Source organism: Cryptomeria japonica, chromosome 4 (assembly GCF_030272615.1).
Source record: "Cryptomeria japonica chromosome 4, Sugi_1.0, whole genome shotgun sequence".
NCBI lineage: Eukaryota > Viridiplantae > Streptophyta > Pinopsida > Cupressales > Cupressaceae > Cryptomeria > Cryptomeria japonica.
The window spans coordinates 596072548-596090583 of record NC_081408.1 but is presented as its reverse complement, the minus strand read 5'-3'; positions in this window follow the sequence as shown (position 1 = coordinate 596090583).

Below are 18036 nucleotides of genomic sequence, written 5' to 3'. Positions count from 1 at the left end.
TACTGTGTTTTGGAGTGCTTCTAAGTTGATTTGCAGGTCAAAAACTCAAAAACAGAGCCGTGCAGTGCATTCTGGACACATCCTGCGCCTGTGTGAATCATTCTGCGCCTGTGTTGAAGCATCTTGCACTTGTGTTGAAGAATTTTGCACTTGTGTTTAACATCTTGCGCTTGTGTCCTATCTTCAGCGCCTGTGTAAAGTCCAGATCAGAGGTTAAAAAAATGCAGTTTACTTGAAATTTTTGATGTTTTTTGCATTCTGTTTTCTATGCTTTGGATTTTGGTATTGATTATTTTTGCAGGATCTTGGCGTATGCATGACAAAGACTAAAAATCAAACTAATAACATGTGTTATGCAGATTCGATGGTCAAAGACAACAAATCAAACTTCTGACATGTGTTTTGCAGGTTGCCTTGGAGAAACAACCAAATTGTGTGTTTGAGTTTTTAATTAGGCACTTAGTGATTTATAAATAGGAGGAAATGAACCCTTGTTTGCTTTGTTTGTTAAGTATGACATTGGAGTAGGAGAGTATGCTCTCATCCTTCAAAGGGTGATCAGAAATCCAGATCTTCGATACCATGCTTGTGTTGTTGATTGTTTGTCTCCATTAGAGGGCCTGCCTTCCCGACCACTTTGCTTTAGCAAGCGAGTGATAATCGTGAGAAGGGGACGACCCAAAGTGAGTATGGCTAGAATTCCTTGGCATTCTAACTCACTATAAAAAAATACCTGATGGGCGAAAGCTTTGAAGGAAGTGTTACGTGGGAATTGCAGTTACTTGGGAAGTGATGCCCCTTGAAACTCTTTCTCATATCAACATCTAAGTAGGGCCTCTTGGTCTAAATCGCGCTTGCGCGACTACATTTGTTTGGTATCTTGATGGGCTTAATGTCTAAATCATGCTTGCATGACATCAAGGAGTAATGCTTAACAGAAATCCTTACTACATACCTTGTTTTTAGAGGCCAAAAACCCTTCTAGTTGCTTGAGAAGGACAAGTTCGGATACTTGGAAGAGATACTAAGTTCGCCATGGGGAGATTCCATGGGGACTGATGCTTGGCTGCCTTGAGAAGTGAGTGCCGTGGAGGGGAGCCCGTGGGGTCAAGCATCTATGTATTCTCCTTGAATCCCATAATGAGTCTACCTCTCAAGTACCTAATGTCTTTGCCTACCCTAGGGAATGTGGAAATGAGCATGATTGTCTTGAGTCTAAGTTATAACATCTTGTATTGTTTGATTGTCAAAAGTTGAATACCATTTCAAGAGCAAACACATTGATATAACATAAAGATTAAGCACAAGAGACATTCATCCAACAAACATTCAACAAGATTCAAAGATCATACTTCAAGCATGGTTGTCCAACATTGGTCAAAAAAAAAAAAAAAACTTGTCTCAACTCTTATGTCACTTATGTTTAGGTTCATCCTGGGTTGCATTTAGCAAAGTCATTATCAAATATCAAAGTTAGGATTCACCTAAGTCATACTTCTTTTGCATACCAATAAGAGTCATCCATTTACATATATCCTCTTGCATAAGAGTAATATCATTTCATAATTAAACCCTAGGTTTCATCTTAGGTGGACATTGTCATACATTTGCATTTGCATATCCCAAGTCTCTTCATTAAACCTAAGTCTTTATCATATCATATTAAGATCATTTGCATATTAATTATCCTTTTGCATATAGTATCAAACCTAGGTCTTGTCATACTTGAGTAATCCAAATCTTTGATAAACCCTAAGTCATTGTTAAGAAGTCTAGACCTCATCAAGTCTTTTGTCCTTTTCGTCATCAATATCATTTCGTCAAACCTAGCTTAGTATCCAAGCATATAGGTGAGACATTGTCAATTTGTCCTTTTGTCACTTGGTCCTTTTGTCCTTTGAGGTCTAGGCATCATTTCAATTTCCTAAGGGTCTCTTTTAGATTTGCATTTCAAAAGTTTGTCAAAATCTTCAAAAACAACCAAAAACATAGATTGCATTTTCATATATTTAGTTTGCATTTAGTTACATATCATATATTGTCTTTGAAAAATTCAAAAAAAATTGCATTTGCATAAGTGACATGCCTGTTGAGACAAGATCAAGATCTAAGAAGATGAGTGAACCAATGTATCAATCCATGGATAACGTAGTAAATTCGCAGTGTCAAACTAGTCAAACAGTGCAAGTTGAAGGTTCATTAAACACATCTCTACCACCATATGGAACGGTTCAACTTGGACCACCTCCATTATATGAACCAGTATTTGTACCCATGAAACCAGGACATGGGAGTGTTCCACCAACTCCAAGAGGAAGTGCACCTTTTAATTGGGATCAACCAAATTTGCAACATGATATTCGAACTCAAACATTGTATGAAGACCAAACTCTTTCACAAGGATTCGGTTCAGACCAAGGTATTCAACAAGAAACGAATCCAAACGTCCAACCAGACTCTTCATCTGATTCTGATGCTTCTGATGAGGTTGACATGTTCCTTCAAGATCCAAAGGTAATAAAAAGGATGGATAAATTCCTGAGCAAAGTCTTTAAAACGTATCCTCAAAAGTATCTTCACATGATGAGTGATATGGTTCCCTTAAATGAACCAATTAATGTGCAAACACAACAAGGCAATGAGCCGTTAAGTTTCTCTTCGCATCTCAATGAAGAAAATGTGCAACAAGAGCTTCAACCTACATTGATGAGTAAACGTGCTTCAAAGGCATTGACAGTGACTATTCCTCAAAAGTCGTTGTTTGAGACGATAAATAATCCATTATTCAATACAACGCCTGCAATACAAGATCAAATGAAGACCATGCAAATATCGACAGTGGTTCCTCAACAAGAAGTGGTTCCTAATATGCATAAAATTGGGTCAACATCTAAGATACAAGAAAATTTCACAACTGGAATGCCTAATGTCAATAATGTCCAAAGCAATTCCATGATGCAACAAAGTTCTTATGTATCTTTGTCAAACACTATTGCGACAAATCCCTCGATAATGGCTACACAAAGAGCTATGGATAGTGGTTTTCACCATCAGCAATTGTTGCAACAATTGAGTAATACGCAAAAGGTACAACCAAATGTGCAAACAAATGATGTGCAACAACAACAATGTTGCATTCGACAAGAAATTGCAGCGCCTTCGGCACCATTACAAGTTAACACAAACTTGCAACCATCACAAGGGATTAGACAAACAACACAACAAGTTAATGCAAGTGCTATACCCCATCCTAAGGAGAAGCAACGAAAATCATCTAAACAAGATTTTTTACAAATGATTGGATATACACCACGACAACAATTGGCACAAAGTCAACAAATTCCAATCCGTCAATACCAACAACATGCGCCACAATATGTGGCAAGGCAAACAAGTTATCCTGCTTCACAACCGCAAATGGCGCCTATGCAATATCAACAACCTACTCAATTGCAATATCAACCTAAGCTCCCAGAAGCACAACAACAAAGTCAATATCAAGGCATAGCACAACCGCAACCACAAGAGAAGTACCAAGAACTTTATATGCAGGAGACGCCAAAAACGGCCATTGCGGAGTATCAACAGCCAATCGGAAATGCGATATATCAACAAAGAATACCAACTGGGATTAATGATGAACCTCTACAATCTGATACAATTGCACAACAACTTGAGATGTTGCAACGAAAAGTTGACGCATTAGAAACTAAAGGAACAAAGAAGTTGTATACAGATCAAGACTTATGTCCTAATCCCTTTGACAAGAGTGTATACATGCCTCCATTCCCTAAGCATTTTGAGGCACCCCACTTTGAGAAATATAGAGGGAATGGCAATCCAAGAGATCATATTCGAGCATTTTACGCGGCATGCACAGAAATAAACTATGAGGACACATATTTAATGCGATTATTTGCATGAAGTCTCACTGGACAAGCTATGGATTGGTATTCTCATCTGCCAGGAAATATAAAGACTTGGTCAGAACTGGCGCAAAAGTTTATATCTCATTTCGCGTTCAACATCGACAGTGATGTGACTATGTCGGATTTATGCAATACCAAACAAAAGCAAGGTGAACCATTAGTGACCTTTTTGCAATGATGGTGAAGTTTGTATAGTCGTTCTTCTCTCGATATACCTGAAGAATAGCAAGTGAATCTGTTTATCCAGAATCTAGTCCCAGAAATGATGTATGAGCTAAAATTGAAAAGTCCTAGTACTATAGAAAAACTCATTAAGAAAGGAATGAATATTGAAGCAGCTCTTGTAGCTAAAGGAATTATCAAGCTCAATAAGGACAATGACAACACAAATTATTTAGGGGATAGAAATAGATTTTGGTATAAGAACAAGAACGTCACTAATGATGGTGTTGTTGATGCGAGAGTGGTGAATGCAAATCAACCCCCATTCACAATTAAGAAGTTGAGTGTTCCTAATATGTCAACTATGGAACAAAATCAAACACCTAGGAACAATGCTACTCAACAGTCGCAATATCCACAGCATACTCAACAGCCACAATATCAACCGCATGCTCAACAGCTACAATATCAACAACATGCTCAACAACAGTATGCTCAACAATGTAATCAACAACAAGGCCAACAACAAAATCAACAACGCAAACCCTTCCGATCGCGGGATGGGCCTCCTCGACAGTTTACACCATTGGGAGAGCCTATCGAATCAGTCATGAAGCAATTAATACAAGCAAAGTTTATCAAACTACCAGATATTAAGGCAGAACCAGCGGAAAAACCGCATTGGTGGAATGATAATGCGTACTGTGAATATCATCGGTCTAAAGGACATAAAACCGCTTCATGTTTTCAATTAAAACATATGATTCAAGATTTATTGGAACAAGGAGTAATTGAGATAGATCCAACCCATCCGGCCTCTAATACTGATCATACTATTTTCAAAACTCCTTTGCTTGATCATGACAAGGGTAAAGCGTCTTCTTCCAATTCTGCTCAAACGGCCAATTATGCAAATATCGGTTATCACAATGTCATTAATTGTTTTCATGCGTCAAATAAGTATGTGTCTACCTTGAGAATAAAAGGAAAAGATCCTTCTTGTGTGGTCACCACTCGTCGATCTAAAATAGTCGTGAAAGGAGCTCCTGTAGCTCCTCCCAAACCAGTGCCTGCGGGTCAGTATAATCTTTTGGATCATCTAGGGAAAACACCTGCACAAATATCCATTCTAGAGTTGTTGAAAATGTCTCCCATGCATCGTGCAGTCCTAGATAAAGCTTTGACTAAGTCCACTGTCCCAATAGATTTTGATGTTGACCAATTTCAAGCGCGGATTGGACATTTAGCCGTTTCCCGAAGTGTTGCATTTTCCGATAGTGATATCTCACCTGACAAGCTTCCCCATAATGACCCTTTGCACCTAGAAGTCGTTGTCCACAATTGCAAAATCCGACGGGTCTTGATAGATGGCGGAGCGGGTCTTAATATCTGCACCTTAAGAGTGGTCATTGGTCTCGGATATTCAGAAAATGACATTGATGCTTCCAAAAGGATAACAATAAAAGCCTATGATGATGCTGAGTGCCCATCTAAAGGGATAATTGTATTGCCCATCAGAGTTGGTCCAGTGACGGAAAATACTTTCCTACAAGTCCTAGACCTTGACCTCCCTTATAATATGATCCTTGGCCGTCCGTGGATTCATGCCATGAAAGCAGTTCCGTCCACTTATCATCAATGTCTAAAATATCCTTACAACGGAACTGAGGTAACCATTCCAGGAGATCCTAATCCGTTCCAGTTCTATGCTACCCTAAAGGGTACTCCTCAGCAGTAGGTCCCAGTTAATAGAGAGGCCAAATCAGACGGTTATGTGGATCCCAAGGCATTGTTAGATGCTGTCAAAGGCAAACTGAAAATACAAGATCAAGGGTGTGGAGAATATTCAATGGACCAAACATTCCTCATTGGGAATTTGCCGATGTCCCCAAAGTCATATGGAAAACCGCATCTATTGCAAAAGGAACCCAAGGTCATTATTCAATATCAGCCTCCTACCACATTTGCAAGATGGGGGGAACTTAACAAAGAAACTGTAGACGATGATGTCATAGATTGGCTATATAAAGATCCAATTGAAACCCCACCTGTCAAGTTGCCAGTGGAATTATACGGCAAAGGATTTACTATGCTGCAAAAGAAAGGATATGATGGCTGCAGTGGCTTAGGCCTGAACAACAATGGAAGGCTAGAACCCATCATACCTGAAAGGCGACCCCCGACTTTAGGGTTAGGTTTTGTAGCATTACGAATTGGATCCACATCTACCAAAAGGTCCACATGTCGAAAAGGGCGTGATTCTGACGATGAAATAACACCTGAGGCTACCCAACCCGAGACTGATTCTAATGAATGGGAGTGGAGTTCTTTTTCTTCCAGCTCCTATGCCCTTGACAATATCTTCATTGACCCTGATAACTTGCCTATGGAGGATAAACATGAAATAACTCCTCTTCCTAAAACCTGTCCTCATGCTTGGATCGAGTCATTTTGGGATCCCAGCTCCGAATCCGACACAAGCAGTTCAGATAGTGACACCACAGACATTCACATTTTTACCATATCAGCCCATTCTATCCTTACAATCGATGATGACATGCCCCTCAGATATCCCCAACTTATCCAATATGACCAACAAGAACCGCTCATGTTGGACTGTTTTCAGAATGACGAAGCAATTGCAGAGTTCCTGGGACTACGGGAAGGTATACCACAAGGTGACCATAAGGCAGGCTTTGCTATTGACCTAGATTCAACAGCATATTTTAGGGAGTCAACTCCCTCTTCCAGTCATGAAAAAGAAAAAGAAAAAGAAAAAGAAAAAAATCAAAAGAATAGATCTTTGAGTGAAAACCGTAAGGCGCTCTCTGATCGTACAAAAGTAAAAATAAAAGACGTACCTGCGGGTGAAAACCTTTCTGAGGCGCCCAAAGGTGGAAGAGTGGACGTACCCCTATCAATTCAGGACAAATCCACATTGTTGGTAGAGATGACCGAGGAAATCAATTTGGGTACACCTGATAACCCTAAGGTCATTCACTTTGCTGCCCCCTTGTCAAAACAAGAGAAGATTGATTTTATTAATTTCTTTCTGGAGAAGAAGATCAGCTTTGCGTGGTCTTATGCAGATATGCCTGGCCTTGATCCAGAGTTAGTCCTTCATCATTTGCCACTGAAACCAGGTGCTAAGCCTGTCAAACAAAAACTTAGAAAAATGCATCCTCAAGTGGCTCTTTTGGTCAAAGTGGAATTGAAAAAATTGCTAGATGTGGGCTTCATTAGACCCATTGATTATGCAAATTGGATTTCAAATCTAGTACCAGTTAGCAAAGTAACTGGGGGCATCCGCATCTGCACAGATTTTAGGGACCTGAATAAAGCATGTCCTAAGGACGATTTTCCATTGCCAAATATAGACATCATAGTGGACATGACAGCTGGTTATGAGATGCTTTCACTAATGGATGGTTTCTCTGGCTACAATCAAATCCGCATTGCACCCGAAGATTAGCATAAGACCGCATTCACCTGTGCTTGGGGCACCTATTGTTGGAATGTGATGCCCTTCGGTTTGAAAAATGCCGGTGCAACATATCAAAGAGCAATGACGACAATTTTTCATGATTTCATGCACACTTTGATGGAGGATTATGTTGATGACTTGTTGTGCAAATCTGTCACCAGATATAGTCATCTACCCATCTTGGGCCCAATCTTTGACAGAATGGAGACCTACAAACTCAGGCTCAATCCAAAAAAGTGTGTCTTTGGTGTTACAGCTGGAAAATTGCTTGGATATATTGTTTCCCACTGAGGCATTGAGGTCGACCCCGCCAAGGTCAAAGCAATCATGGATATGCCTCCACCTTCCAACCTCCGACAATTAAGAAGTCTGCAAGGCAAGCTCTAGTTAATCCATCATTTCATAGCTCAGTTGGCTGACAAATGTCATCCATTCCAACATCTATTGCACAAAGGTGTCGCTTTTAAATGGACTGAGCAATGCCAATCAGCCTTTCAAGCTCTTAAAGACTATTTGTTGTCACCGCCTATCCTAATGCCTCCTATCGAAGGCAAGCCATTCTTATTGTACATCTCTGCAACTAAAACAGCATTAAGAGTTCTTTTGGCTCAACAAGATGAGAATGGCAAAGAAAGAGCTATTTACTATATCAGCCAGACACTGGTAGGCTATGAGCTAAATTATTCAACTATTGAGAGGGCATGCTTAGAAGTGGTATTTGCAACACAAAGTCTCTGACATTATATGCTAAGCCATCAAACATTGTTGATTGCCAAAATTGATCCTTTAAAATATTTGCTCAGCTGAGCAGCTTTGACAGGTCGCATAGCAAAATGGGTCATGATTCTCAGTGAATTTGACATTGAGTATATGGAGCGAAAGGCGATAAAAGGGAAAGTCATAGCAGACCAATTGGCAGATGCTCCTATTTCAGACGATCATCCCATGTTGACTGATTTTCTAGATGAATCAGTCTTTGCTCTCACACCATCCAATGAATGGAAGTTATACTTTGATGGGTCCCACACCAAGTTCGGATCCGGCGCAGGCATTTTGTTTGTCACCCCTCAAGGTGATGCTATTCCAAAGTCGTACAGAATAACTTTCCCATGTACCAATAACATTGCAGAGTATGAAGCATTGGTGACCGGACTCCGAGTGGCAGTTCACTGGAACATCAAGCATTTGCAAGTCTATGGAGATTCTCAATTAGTCATCCGACAAGTCAATGATGACTATGAGACAAAGGATGAAAAGCTTATTCCTTATAAGCACATGGTGGACTTTTTCAAGACAAAATTCACAGCTATCCATTTTAGTCAAGTGCCAAGAATACAAAATAAGTCAGCAGATGCGATGGCTACAATTGCTTCCATGATAAATATGCCTCAGAATATGGATAAGTGTGAATTCTTGGTCGAACAATTGCTAGTCCCCTCTTTTGATATTCCGGCTGCTGAGGTGATGTGCATTCTTGTTGGTCCCAATTCCCCTTGGTACAATGATATATATCAATATTTGAAATCCCAGACTTTACCACCTAACCTTTCCGCTAACCAACACCGAGCCTTTATTCGACAAACAGCCAAATATGTCATCATCGCTGACACCCTTTACCGCCGTTCTTTTGACCATACCCTCCTCAGGTGTTTGGATTCTGACGAAGCACAAATGGCTTTACACGAGGTTCACGATGGTATATGTGGGGGCCATTTCAATGGTCTTAGCCTAGCCAAAAAGTTGATTCGTGCTGGGTATTACTGGCCCACTTTGGAAAAAGATGTTCATGAATTTGTTAAAAAGTGCTACAAGTGCCAGATTCATGGAGATTATATTCATGCACCAGCTCAAGAGCTTCATTTTGTTATATCTCCGTGGCCCTTTTCCCAGTGGGGATTGGATCTTATTGGCAAGATTCACCCAACATCTGCAAATGGACACAAGTTCATTATTACAGCTACAGAATATTTTACAAAATGGATTGAAGCTATCCCCATGACCTATATCACTGGTGTCCAAATTTCAAAATTCTTGCTAAATTATATCATATGCAGATATGGGGTTCCCCTTGCCATAGTCACAGATAATGGTCGACCCTTCAAGAATAAAGATTTTAAAGAGCTTTGTGAAAAATTTCATATTCAACACCGTTTTTCTAGCCCATACTATCCACAGGGTAACGGTCAAGCTGAAGCATCAAATAAAACCATTATCAAGATCCTGAAGAAAGTTGTCAATGACGTTGGTCGAGATTGGCACGTACAGTTAAATCCAGCACTGTGGGCCTATCGCATTTCTATCCGCACACCTACTAGCGCAACACCTTATTCCTTGGTGTATGGTGCGGAAGCCATTTTACCTTTGGAAGTTGAGATTCCTTCCTTGAGAGTTTCCTTGCAACACCTGATTGATGATGAGACACACAGAGTCTCTCGGCTGCATCAACTTGAGATGTTAGATGAAAAACATCAAACAGCTCTGACACATTTGCAAGCATACCAAAACCGTCTCCGTCGCTCTTATAATAAGAAGGTCAAAGGGCAACACTTCGAAGTGGGAGACCTGGTTTTAAAGGCAAATCCCAAGAATGCATAGTCTACTGACGTCATCAAGGGAAAGTTTGAACCTAATTGGGTTGGGCCTTTCATAGTAACTGCAGCCTATGGATCGGGGGCATATCAGCTTGCGACTCCCGAAGGTGAACCTCTGTCTGATCCTATTAATAGCATGCATCTTTGCAAGTACTGGGCATAGTTTGCTGTCAGATTTTTCTTCAAATATGATCCTGAAAAAAAAAATACAAAAAAATGAAAAAAGCAAAAAAGTACAAAAAAATGAAAAAAGCAAAAAAAAAAAAAAAAAAAAAAAAGAAAAAAGAAAAAAATGAATGATTCGCCCTCTAGTGAAAACCTGGCAGACAGGCGCTTTGGGCAAGTACCATGGTGAAAACCTGGCAATCAGGCGCCATGAGTAATGAGATTATTGCTCCGTCATCTATCATGACTTCTCGCCATGCTTTCTCTCGGCCAGTTATCATGCTTATCTTTCACTCAACCCAATGTTTTATTCCAAGCCTATTATTGGTCAACATCACTGTCTTGCTTACTCCAGTGTCTTGTGCATATGTTTTGGTCCTGGTTTATGTGTTTTTCAAGTGCGCATTGGGTGCTTTTCCCTCGTCATGATCAATCACTAGACCATAAAAATTGAAAAATGTCCTGAAAAAAATCCATAAAAATTGAAAAATGTCCTGAAAAAATCCATAAAAATTGAATAATGTCCTCAAAAAATCCATAAAAATGGCAAAATGTCCTGAAAAAATCCAAAAAAATTGAATAATGTCCTGAAAAAAAAAAAAAATCCAAAAAAAATCTCAAAACGTCCTGAAATAAGTCATAAAAAAAAAAAAAATCAAAAAATGTCCTGAAATAAGATGATAAAAATTGAAAAATGTCCTGAACAAATCAAAAAAAAAAAAAAAAAATCAAATAAAGTCCTGAAAAAAATGAAAACAAAAAAATTGTAAAACTCCAAAAACCAAAAACATGCATTTTTGCAATAAAGTATTCCCTTTGTGCATCGACAGATCACTGAGCATTCCTCTAACAGCTCACAATCAAACGCTGTGCTTTAATGAAATCATGCTTTAACCAGATGAACTTTTTCAACTCAAACTAAGCATTCAAACTGATCCAAATTGTCTTATCAATCGAATATCCGCATTAAAAATCATTTCTCCTTGTCACATTATCATGGGTCTTATACAGGGTGTGGTATACTCGAAACCAGATTGTGTCCTATCTTAGACGGGGTACCGCATTTCCTGAAACCAGACAACATGATCGTCCTATCAGCACTTTCAACTTTTGACAATGAAGATCAAGATGTTTGTTTGTTTGTTTGAATTTGCGCATCTTATCTTTTTATTGATTTGTCTTCGATTATGTTCCTATGTTGCTCGATGATGTCACTGAGTGATTTAGAGTGACCGGGATGGCTCATGATCCTTTTCTTTTTTGATTGTGATTGTCGTTTGTTTATGCTGTGTCTGTCTTATGCAAATCGAGTTGCATTTCAGCTCTGGCCTTCAATGCCATGATGCTACGCATCCATTTTGCTAAATAAAAATAAAGGTTCTCACCTACAAAGTGCATTACTGAAAGCAAATTTTCATCATCTCTAACTGTCTTCTATCTCATTTCTTCTTACTAACATTTCTTCCGTCCGGTCAGATAGTCAGTTTGGTCTAGTGCTCCGATATCCAAGCACATATGCTGCGTCCTGCATCCATTTGGTTAGTACATTTGCATTCCATCACGCATTACATCAAGCATTTCATCCATTTCATTTCATAAATCCATAAAAAATACATAAAAATACATCCATACATGTTCATACAAAGTGCATAAGTCATCCATACATAGAAAAATAGCTACAAGTCATAACATATAGCATCCAATCATATCGATGCATGTCATATCACATATCATAATAATATCAGAGTACAAAATCGGACTGTCTGTCCTAAGTATGGCCCGCAGGCTGACTACAAAATGGCAAATTACATAATGTCCACTGTTTGTCATACGGAGCACGTGCCTCTGTCACTGGGTGCTCCCTCTCTCCTCCTCATCCCTGCCATGTCTCGCAGATGATGTCCCTCCTGGTCCTGGCTGTGGTGGTCTCATCGGTCCACTCACTCCTATACTACTCAATGACCTCCGAGAGCATGACCTGCTCTCCGTCCTCGATCGTGCCCGATATGAAGGTGCTCTCCGCTCCGGTGGAACTGCACCCTCATATAGTGTCCTCCAGTATAGTCTCTCCTCGCCAGTCTCTACTAGCATCCCTAATCGACCCAATGAACTCAGTGACTCTCTGTCCCTCTCGCTGTGCCTGAGCTAGTGCTGTATCTCGTTCTGTCCTCAAAATGGCATTCTGTCTCTCCAATGTCACGATATAATCCTGCTGGCTCGCTATGGTAGCCCTGCATCTGTCCAGCTCCTCTGTCCTAGCTGTCTCTGGCTCTATGGGAATATCCTGCAATGTCTCCTGATCCACTAAGTTTGGCTCCTCATCGTCCTCACCACCATCACCATCCTCTCCCCCATCCTCATCATCCTCCTCATCCTCGTCATCACCTCCATCAGCTCTGTCCTCATCTCCATCACCCTCATCCTCATCATCCTCGTCATCCTCCTCATCCTCATCATCTCCCTCCTCTCCTGTGAGTGGGAAGTCCTCCTGTCTCCTTGGTACTGGAATGTCAGGATCAGTCAAAGGCACTGGCCGTCGCTGTGTGAACCATGTCTCATACTCCTGTGTCGTCCCAGCATCTACCACATCTGACCACCACTCCCACTGTCTCTGCTGTAACTATGCAAAGTCGGCATATGCTATATGTGGCTGAATCATACTACCCCACTGACTCGTCTCTCGGTGAGATCGGGCAAAGCATGCAGTCCTCCAAGGAACATCTTGTGTCTCTCCAAACTGTCGTCTAACCCTCTCTGGAAGGTACAACTCAATCACTCTTTGGCGGTTTACTGGTCGCCCAATCAGGTACCTCTCCTGTCTGCAGTATGGTAGCTCATCATGATCATCTGACCATCCGGGGCAATCTCGATATGGCCTCCATATGAACTCTCTCAGTCTGTCTAGCTCATGTCGCCAGTATAATATGTACCCAAAAGGACCCTGTCTCAGTGCTCCACCATAGCTGTATACATATGGTCGGTGTGGTACAACCTGTCTATCTGTAATTGGCCGACATATGGCAATATGCTCGAATGCCCATACCTGAAGCAATGTGACTCCACAGCTCAGAGTCTGCACTCCCTGATACGCTATCTGATGCAGCTGGAAATACAACATAGCAAGTACACATGGTCCCCACGCGTACACTGTACCCTCTGTCACCATCTGCTCTAATACTCTTCCCCAGCCAATAAGAAATCCATGTCCTCGTCTGTTACCTGCTAGAAGACATGCTATCACCACTGCTATCACCACACATCGCTGCTCATACTCGGCCGCCACAGTCTCCCAGCGAATCTCCCTCTCGACAATGTCCAGATCCTCTGCGTCACACTCAAACAGTCTGCATAACGCGTCTCTCCCTGTCACTGGGTCGTACTCTATCATCTCCCCATGTATCGGAATGCGAAGGATGCGCCATACATCCTCTAGAGTCACTGTCGCCTTGCCAGTCACCAAATGGAATGAGGAGGTCTCCGAGTGCCATCGCTCTGCTAATGCAGTAAGTAATCCTGTGTTCGCCCTAATCTCGGGCATATATGTGATGTAATACAATCCCAGTCCAGCTAATGTGTCTCTCTCTGTGTTCCTGAGTCTATGACGTAGCATGAAACAGTCAGGTTGATTCTCTTGTGTGATCAATGGATATTGTCGACTCTGCATCACAATCGGGGCATCATTTTGTCAGTTTTAGGGTTTGTTCCTATGGGTTGCATTTCCTCATTTTCATGTCCAAATCGGGGTGTTTTTCATCTATCCTAGGGTTGCATTACCCTATCCTACCCTTCCCTACCCTTGTCAGGACATTTGCATGCAATTTCAAATCAAAACTAAGGTTTTTATGAACACTTGCGCCTGTGTTTGAGAAGCTGCGCTTGTGTCTTCCTACACAAGCGCAGAACTTCTTACACAAGCACAGGTTTAGACCACACAAGCACAAGAGACCATTTTGGTATCCCCTGTGGGCCCCGCAATGTCCCATAAGTCATCAAAATTCATGACATCCAAAACATGGGTTTTTGAGATACATACCGCTGCTCCTGCGTCCTCCGGTCATCTGAATGTGTGTACACGTTCTCCGAGGTGATCTGCCCTTGGAATGTTCGCCATTTGTCTGCAAGTGTCTTTGTCCAGAGCAACAAATCCTCCTCTTTAGCTAGTGCAAATGAGTCATTTTCACCCTCTTGGCCCCATTTATAGCTCTTTGTCATTGTATAGATGGACATACGTCCTCTCCATCTTATGTTGGTCGTGGTCTTGTGCACCTTAAATTGCTTGTCCTTCACGCATCTGATCTCCGATTGTCAGTCCGTTTGATCCTATCATTTTCTATCATTTTTATCGATCAATTGGCCTCTTTTCCACATGTTTTCGGCCAATTCCTCGAGGGGGCATGTATATGTCATTGTCATTGTCTGGGGCATTTCGTTATTGTTCTTTGAAACAATGCTCAGAATCGCATTGTCTCAAAGACGGGCAAAATGTAGACACCCAAAAATGGTCAACGCTTGCGAGGTCATACTTTAACATTTGCGCATTGCCTCATTTTAGGTTTTTGCATTGCATTAACATTTCTTCTATGTCACACACTTGGTCTTTATCATTTGCGAACATCGAGTCATTCTTCTACATTCTTCAATCACCTCGTCCTCAAATTTGGTCTTGTCGACAACATTATCCAGTCATGATTTTGATCGATTTTACTCTATCGCATGAATGTGCGTATTCATTTGTCATCAATCATTGTTCTCTTATCAATCTTATCATCAATCTTATCATTTTGGACATCGTCAATCCTAATTAGGATTTTGTCCTCTTTTCAATCTTGTCGATTTATCATCAATCCTTCAATCTTGTCATTTTAACGATCGATTTGTCATCGATCGTTGTCATGTTCAATCTTGTCATCTTGCGATCAATTTGTCATTGATCGTGGTCGTTATCAATCTTGTCATTTTGGCGATCGATTTGTCATCGATCGTGGTCATTATCTTGTCATCTTGCAATCTATTTTGTTGTCGATCCTTGTCCACTTGTCAATTTTGTCATTTTGCGACCGATTTGTCATCGATCGTTGTCTGTCTCAATTATGTCAATTTGGATCAATTTGTCATTGTTCCTCGTCAATTGGCGCATTTATCAATCAAGTCATTTTGTCGCATTGGCCATTTATCAAAATCAAATCATGACATTAATTATCTTTAATCAAGACCTAATTGTCATTTTCGCATTTCTAATTCATCTTCTAGGGTTTTATGATTTATTCATTTAACCTAATTTGTCATTTCTTCCTCTAGGATTACTAAATTATTTATTAATCCTAAGTCTTCTTATTACAATTAAATCTTTATTTAATTGGCTAATTATTCCTCTTTGTGAATTGATTAATAAATGAAAAATTATTAATTAATTCACTAATTCCTAAATCCTATTTTTCATCAATTTCAATTTCCTATTTTCTTAATTTCTAATTTCTTTTCCCTCCTATTTCATCTCCCAATTCTATGGGAATGACATTTCAATTTGTCATAAATTGTCATAATTGACAATCAATCAATTTGACATAGAATGTGTCATAATTTGTCATCAATTATCAATCAATCAAATTGTGCATGGAAAGTGCATAATTTGTCATATTGATTTGCAATTTCCCTTTGAATTGCATCATGTCAATCTTGTCATTTATCCAATTCTCCTATAAATTGGATAATTTTCTTCAATCAATCCCTTCTTCAATCCCCTTGAATCGCCTCATGAATCCCGAATTTCTGTCAAACTACCGAATTTTTGTTTCTAGTACTCTTGAGCTTTTTGCTTTCAATTGTGTGAGCACTTGTAGGTGAGATCCACAAACCCATTGAAGAGGAAAGAACAACAATGGAGCCGCATGGAAGGAGTATTCAATTCTACATCTGGTTTGCATAATTTTACTTTTGAATGCTTTGTTTCCATACCTCTATTGAATGTGCTTTGGAATTAGGTTCATTTCAATGAGTGTTCTCATGATATTGCTTTGATTGTTTAGTGTTTTGATTGATCTACTTATCTTGTGATGATTCCTAATTTCTACGCTACAGCTGCAAATGAATACAAAAAAATTTTTAGGGTCAGTTTTGTAAGGCTTGATGAATTATTGAAGGATCAAAGAGACACTGGAGACACTAGAGGTCTTGGATTTGAGCATGGAGAAAGATCTGGTACTACAAATTGGGGAAAGACACTAGACAACCAAAATTAGAAATCACTGGTAAGACAACCCAATGCACATAAATTTAATGGTAGATACTTTATTTGCAATAAGTTTGGTTATAGAGAAAGTCAATGTAGAAATAAAGCAAATTAGAATAAAAATGCAGTTCCCGGTCAATGTTTAAAATGTAATAAGTAGGGTCATAGGAGAAAAGACTGCAAAATGAATGTCAGATGTCATGCGTGTGGAAATTTTGGGCATATGGATAATCAATGTAGGTAGAAGAATGGTCAAGGACTCAACAAGGCAATTCAAAGAAATAATGTCACTTGCTATGTATGCAACAAAATAGGACATATTGTCAAATATTGCAGAAGCAAGAACAATTCAGTAGGAAATGATGAGAAAGGAAAACAAAAGGTTGAAGACATCCAGAAGGAGCATGAGAGGTAATGGGTTAAAAAATTTGAAGATCAACTGATAGAGACAATCAACCCAATTACTCAACCAATAGAGCAGAATGTTCTTTCACCGACAGGAAACTTATCTGGTAACTAAGGCATTAGCCTTAGAGGGAGGAAAATTATTGATGAATCTAGCATTACCCCTGGTAGAGGTCTGAAAGCCTACTTTAGATCTCAGTAAAGATATTTTGGAGATTCACTAAAGTTGAGATAATGGATTTTGAATCTAGTATGATATGCCGAAATGCATTAATGTCAATGAGAAATTAGGTTTTTCGCAGAATAAAAGGGAAATATTGGTCCATTTTTTATCACACTACATTCAGAGTGAAATAGAGCGAGGTTGTAAGGAAATCAAAATCATTTCAAGCACATTCTCAAGTGGATTTTCAAGAGCTTTCACTGGCAAAGGTTGTGAGGTATTTTATCATTTTTTTGATCTATCGTTGTTTGCAATGGCTTCTGGATTATCTTCCACTCTAATAGGTGTGGCTACCCCTGTTGTTGTTGACATCAAAGACCTTCCATGCCCTATTTTCAAGAAATGCCTACAGATTGCAAAGGTCAATGATTCATTTGGCTCATTTTCTAGGGTTCCCGAAGGAGTTTTGTATGTCTAATATGTTCATGCATACATTCACTATACTTTGGAGGATTTGTGTTCTGCTAAGATCAAGAACATGTATATTGGCACTTTGGTGAACCAGGATGGGTTGATGAAACTAGAATTTTAAATTCTGAAGGATCAAGGTGTTACCGACATTTTGGAGATGCCGAAATTTGAAGACGAATTGATCCGGTATGCACATAGCCGAGTCCATGGTAAATTCATATGGCTAGAACAACTCTAGAAGATCACCAAGGAGGCTATTTGTGTGATCACCAGTTTACCCCAGACCAGTCCAACCCCTAGAAGGAAGAAGATATCTAACAATGAGAATTATTACTATCAAAGACAAAGCAATTCAATTTACAAGCATGATCATCGGTTACAACGTAACCCAATCAAATCGGTTGAACTTTTTTTCCAGTTCATGCATTTTCTATGCT